Source organism: Austrofundulus limnaeus, unplaced genomic scaffold, assembly GCF_001266775.1.
Source record: "Austrofundulus limnaeus strain Quisiro unplaced genomic scaffold, Austrofundulus_limnaeus-1.0 Scaffold406, whole genome shotgun sequence".
Classification (NCBI taxonomy): Eukaryota; Metazoa; Chordata; class Actinopteri; order Cyprinodontiformes; family Rivulidae; genus Austrofundulus; species Austrofundulus limnaeus.
The window spans coordinates 77,716-83,533 of NW_013952808.1; the positions used below are offsets into that span (position 1 = coordinate 77,716).

The 5,818-nt window shown below is 39.7% G+C and overlaps 1 long non-coding RNA gene across 1 annotated transcript; it reads right to left on the bottom strand.

Moving 5' to 3' along the window:
* Window positions 1–917: 917 nt before the first annotated feature.
* On the bottom strand, window positions 918–1,418 carry LOC106528808 (uncharacterized). The gene is made up of 2 exons (XR_001311544.1): window positions 1,129–1,418; window positions 918–947 (listed from the first exon to the last, which is right to left on the bottom strand). It is a non-coding gene; the product is annotated as an uncharacterized LOC106528808 (long non-coding RNA).
* Window positions 1,419–5,818: the final 4,400 nt, after the last annotated feature.

Sequence of the window (5,818 nt, forward strand, 5' to 3'; positions counted from 1 at the left end):
GGTGTAGTAACTGTTCACCAGGAGTTGGATGAGGTCAAAGTAATGGTTGTCCGTGCCATATTGAGACTATGCTTTCTGAGGCACACCGGAATAAATTTATATAAAAATATTACTTCATGTGAAAAATAAATGTATTTAATGTTACAGAGTTTTAGTAAGTAATCCATAAAGCAAATGTCAGGGTATTTTTCTTTTTTTTCTTTTACTTAATAAATTTAGATAAATAAAAATGTGTCTGTTGTGTAAATATTACATACTTACTGTTACAAAACTTAAGTAAGCAATCAGGAGTGAAAATCAACACTTCTGTTTTTTTAATGGCACACCTTGACTCAACAGAAATACAAAAACACAAACAAAAAGTTTAATTTCACCCTCCAGCAGTGGGAGATTTCATGTAGTTCAGTTGATTTTGATTCATTTATGTCAGTACTAATTCTGAACATAAGCACAATGTTAAACATAGCCTTCTTATTTAAAAGAAAAAAAACTCACAGATGAAATGTAATGAAGTCCAAACATTTTCCACAACGATTGCTGCAAGTGAACGCTGCACAGTGACACGGCATTGCGGGTCTGTGTTCAATGGTTGAATGACTGTGTCAAGATGGAGTCACGTTTAGCATACCCAAAGTCATGTGATAGCTCTTCTAGTAAATATACCTCATTGCCTTGGAGCTGTAAAGTGTCACTGCGGTGAGGGTGGTCTGGGGTTCTCCCCTGTACCTGTTGCCTCCTTGATCTGACTACAGAGAGAGGATGGATAGATGGAGTAAATTTCACATGAAACCTGTTTTCACATCAAATACAAAATATCTCCTTACAATAAAACACCACTGTTTGGTTTTTTTGTTGTTGATTTTTTATTTTTTGCATTTTAAAATGAAGGTGAAGGTAACACACGGTGTGGGTTTTTACTTTGATCTTCCAGCAGATGGCAGCCAAACCTAACAATGAGAAGCAGTCCTCTGAGTTCAGTGTGGAGAAACATTTTTCATGGCAAAATGTCAAAATGTTAACAAAATAACACACACACACACACACACACACACACACACACACACACACACACACCTGTTGATGTATTTCAATGAAAGGTGTTTTATAAATAAAGCTTTAATTACTTACTTGCTTACACATACAGTATTTCAGATTTATACACAGTGTTGTTTCTACACAAGTGTAAGATGTTATTGGAATGTCCTGGCAGCAGTGAACAGCCATCCATCCGTTTTCTTCTTCTTATCTGGGGTCAAGTCTTGGGGGCAGCAGCCTAAGCAGAGAGACCAGGACTTCCCTCTCCCCAGCCACTTGGACCAGCTCCTTTGGGGAGAATCCCAAAGTGTTCCCAGGCAGAGAAACGTAGTCCCTCCAGTGTGTCCTGAGTCTTCCTCTGGGCCTCCTCCTAGTGGGACATGCCCGGAACACCTCACCAGGGAGGCGTCCAGGAGGCCTCCTAGCAAGATGAACCACCTCAACTGGCTCCTCTCGACGTGGAGGAGCAGCGGCTCTGCTCAGAGCCCCTCACAGATGACCGAGCTTCTCACCGTATCTCAAACGGAGAGCAGTGAACAGCTTTACTTTATAACTTCCCAAAAGTTGCATTTCTTTTTAAGTTTTGTCAGATTTATTCATTTATGTTAATAAATGTCTTATTTTTTTATGTAAAATAGTTTCCTGTTTTTACTTTCCAGGTCATGTTTTTAAATAAGAACTGGTTCACCAAGTAAAAATATAGGTCAAATGGAAAAAATGTGACATGTTAAGTGAACCCTTTCATGCATGAATTATGATGATACCATCAGACAGGATTTTCTTAACTGTTTTATGTTTCTTAGGGCATAAAAAAGGGTGTGAAAAAAATTTTTTTTGTAAAAATTTAATTTATTCAGAAAGTTTTCCTCATGTCCACTCAGGTGGACAGCATACATTGTAAGACTTTAAATTAATGTAATACTGTATGCTATAATGTAAACATATTTTGAAATATTTTGATACCGCTTAATTGAATTCAACTCTCATTAGTTTTCACTATTGTCTCATCCCTTTACTCCCTCTCATCCAACCCCTTGATCTCGTGTTTGTTTTGTCTTATGCGAACTTCTAATTTTCAACTGTATATTATTTACACAAGACTTTGCCCTCACTAATATTTTCAGACCCTAACCCCTAACTAGTGGGCAGCACTAATATAAAAATTTGTTCCACTAGCCCTAAAACACTAACTCAAATATAGGTCCCCTAATTTGAAAGCACTAATGCATTGAAAATTTAGCAAAAGCTGATTCTAAAGCACTAAAATAACCCAGTCAACCCATGAACATTCTTCAACAGACAACACGTCACATATTGTCATGTTGATCTCTTAAGAGTTTTCATTGACATTCCACAGCTGTATTTGGGTTCATATATTGTTAACATATTGTCACCTGGTGGATAAGTGATACACAAATGAACAAAATGTGTGACAGGTGACAGCTTTCACTGTCAGCTGTTACCAATAATGTTGATCAATAACCTCAGTTAGTGCTTCTAAATTTAGCCTATAAATTTAACAAGTGCTAATTCACAAATAAATTTTAAAATTAACAAAAGCCCTAAAGCACTAATCAGGAAATTAGTTCCCCTATTAGTGCTTTAGTGCTTTAGGGGAACTGTGCCCACCCCTGCCTCTAACCCTACCCCTAACCAAATATAAGTCCGTTTATTTACTGTCAAAATCCTTGTTGCAGATGGTGCATATGACAGAACAATAGTCAGAGCAATAGTATAAATTTCTGTTGAAATATAGTCACTGATGCATGATATCCAATTTAGTGGACAGGTGATCAATTGTATTTCCCCCCAATTTAAAGTTAATATTTGAAAAATACATAAGCAGTATTACTCTTTAATTGTTACTTAATGTTGCCATGTTTTTTTTCCTGCAAGAATCTTGTACTGTAGCGGGAATGACAAGAAATTGCCAAGTTGCTTGACATATTATGCTATCTGTCGACCATCTTGGATTTGAGTTTTGCACTTGCAGTTGATGGCCAGTAATGGGAAGTGTATTGCATGTTGTATTGGGGCCTTTCCCAGTCGGTGGCTACACCCTCGCCCTGCTCACTCCTCACCCCGTTTGCGCGTGCCTGCTGGTTGGCCATATTAAGTCCTATCCGAAACAATTAGGAACGAGGGTGAGTGGCTTATTAAGCCCTCCACAGCGAGTCAGCATCCAATGCAGACTTGAGCAGCAGGTGCAGCACCAAATAGTGTCATAGTTTGGTTTTTTTGGTTGCTGTTTTTGTATTATGGTTAGGTTTTTTAGGTCCTGTTTTGGGTTTTGTTCATGTGGGTTTTCCGTTAAGTTCCTTTTTGTCTCAGGTGTGTTCAGTTCTGTGATTAGTGTTGCTTCCATTTCCTCAGGGATTTTCTGTTAACTCATTAGTTGTCCTGTGTATTTAAGCTCTGTCTTGTCTCTGTGTCAGTGTCCGATCATTGTGCTGTTAAGCGTGTCTCGTTTTCCATGTTCCATGTTCCATGTTCCATGTTCCATGAGTTTTTTCGCCACATCTTTCAAGTGAGTTTTTTTAACTGCCTCGTCAGCATTTTGATTTGTAAATAAACCTTATTTTTATTAACATTTCAAATCTGCCTGTGCCCTGGGTCATTCCATGTCTGAACCTGACAAATAGTGGTCATCATGGAGCACAGGACATATAAATATAAGTTCCACATATGTTTTGTACACATATTTACTAAGTAAACACCTCACCAACAAATATGATTTCACATTAATCAGGTTTAATTCAAACTCAAACAGAACCATGGTCCATACTTAAAAAAAAAGGAGAAAGGAAACATTAAAAAAATAAAGAAAAAAAATATTAAAAAAGTTAAAAGTGCAATTATTTTGACAAGTTATCAGCGTTTGTTAAAAATAAAGTCATATCTGTTGGTCCTGGTTTCTGGCAGTCCTCCGGGCTCTGTCTGTCTGTGGTCTGGCGTCTTCTGGGCCTGGCAGTCCATCCCGAAGATGAGGTCTTGGGCCTCTGTCCCTGGGTGGGTCTCGGGGAGCGGGGGAGCCTACTGGGACCAGTGGGGGAGCTGGCCCCCTGTGGGAGCATTCTTGCTCCCTCAGTTTTTTCCTCCCCATCCCCTGCTGCAGACCTCCACCCTCTTCATTTTCAATTGCACTCACGTAGGGTTTTTGGGACACAGGTGTGTTACAGNACTGAGCAGTGTTAATGCAACACCACAAAGAGTCTGATATTAACTCTGAGTGTTAATACACTCTCAATTTGATGGTGTATTGACACCTTGTGTTTTCTGTTAACCTTTTAACACCTCAATTTCCTTTGTTACTAGTAATACACTTGTGACACATTTAACACTTTATTTAACACTGTTGAATTGTTAATATGACACCCAGTATTGTTGAATATTTAACACTGACTGGTGTTACTTTTAACACAATATTTTAACATTAACACTGTTTTTATGTTAATTTAACACCAAGAATTGTTGAATATTAAACACTGGTTGGTGTAAAATTAACAAAAAAATAGTATTAAAATTTAACACATTCACAAATGTTATTTTAACACTAGCGAGTGTGGACACATATAGACACTTTGTTGGTGTTAAAATTAACACTGTGGGTGTTAAATTAACACTGGCATTTTTGCTGTGATAATCTGGGCGTAACCTGGAAGGCCACCAGGGCCCTGCCATTTGAGGTTGGCTGCGAAATGGCATCAGTATCTGCTCAGCAGGCCTGCACCTTCTTTACATGTTCAGCAGAAGTGGTAACAATAAGAGACGGCCTAGCAGTAGGATGTTGAAAGAATGCACTGGAAGCAGTAGGTTCCAGCTAATAAAGAAACCCATGTGGTTAGCTAATGCTCTACCTCCAGGAAAATAGAAATAAATAACAATTTACCAGTCAAAGAACAAACAGCTGTATCAATGAGGAGATTTGTTTGCACAGCCTCTGGAGGGCAAAAAAATCACGCAGTTCCGACCGCAGTCTCGACACCAGCGTCAAACCAAAAAGACCAAAGGTCTTACCATCTGTTCAACCTGCATGTGAGAAGACAAAAAGGGACTGAGTGACCATTGTCACGTGACTATATAGGCTTGCCTGTGTCACCAGGGTCACACATGACTATGTTGGTAAAAGAGACTAGACTTGCTAATGCACAGGAGTGATCATTCACATCTATAGGCACCCCAGTAGGGATGAAATGGAAGCATATTCACCTTCGCTTTCATGATATCAGGAGTCAAAACTTCCTGTGGATTTGAATCTTAAAACCTCATGTCAAGCTCTGAAGAGCACTTTTTGGACTTTTTTCTTCCCACTTTCTGAACAGAGAAGTTGAAATATTTATTGCTTACTTGTGATTCCAAGAGTTTCTAAAAGTAGAATGGGAGGCAGAGTTTTCAGTTATCTGGGGCTCCAATTTTACTGTACACCATAGACATTTATTCATAACCACATAACATTTACACATAGGGACCTGGGAGTGGGCACATGCATGCCAGGGGCGGGATGGGACAGTCTCGCCACGGATGACTGTGCCCACTCACATTGTTTGCTTTTAGACATTTAGGGTGGGGTTGGAGCTGGGATGGAGGGGAAACTGGCATAGTGCTGGCCTCTACCCTGTCTTCTTCCCTGTTTTAATTGCATTATAGAACATCACACATCAACAGTACATCTGAGGGTGTGTGTGTGTCGGGGTCTTTTTACTCCCCCATCTGGGGATGGGGTCCGCGGGGAGGCTGACCGTCTGGTGGGGCCTGGGCTGCGGGCGGACATGGGGCTTGGAGG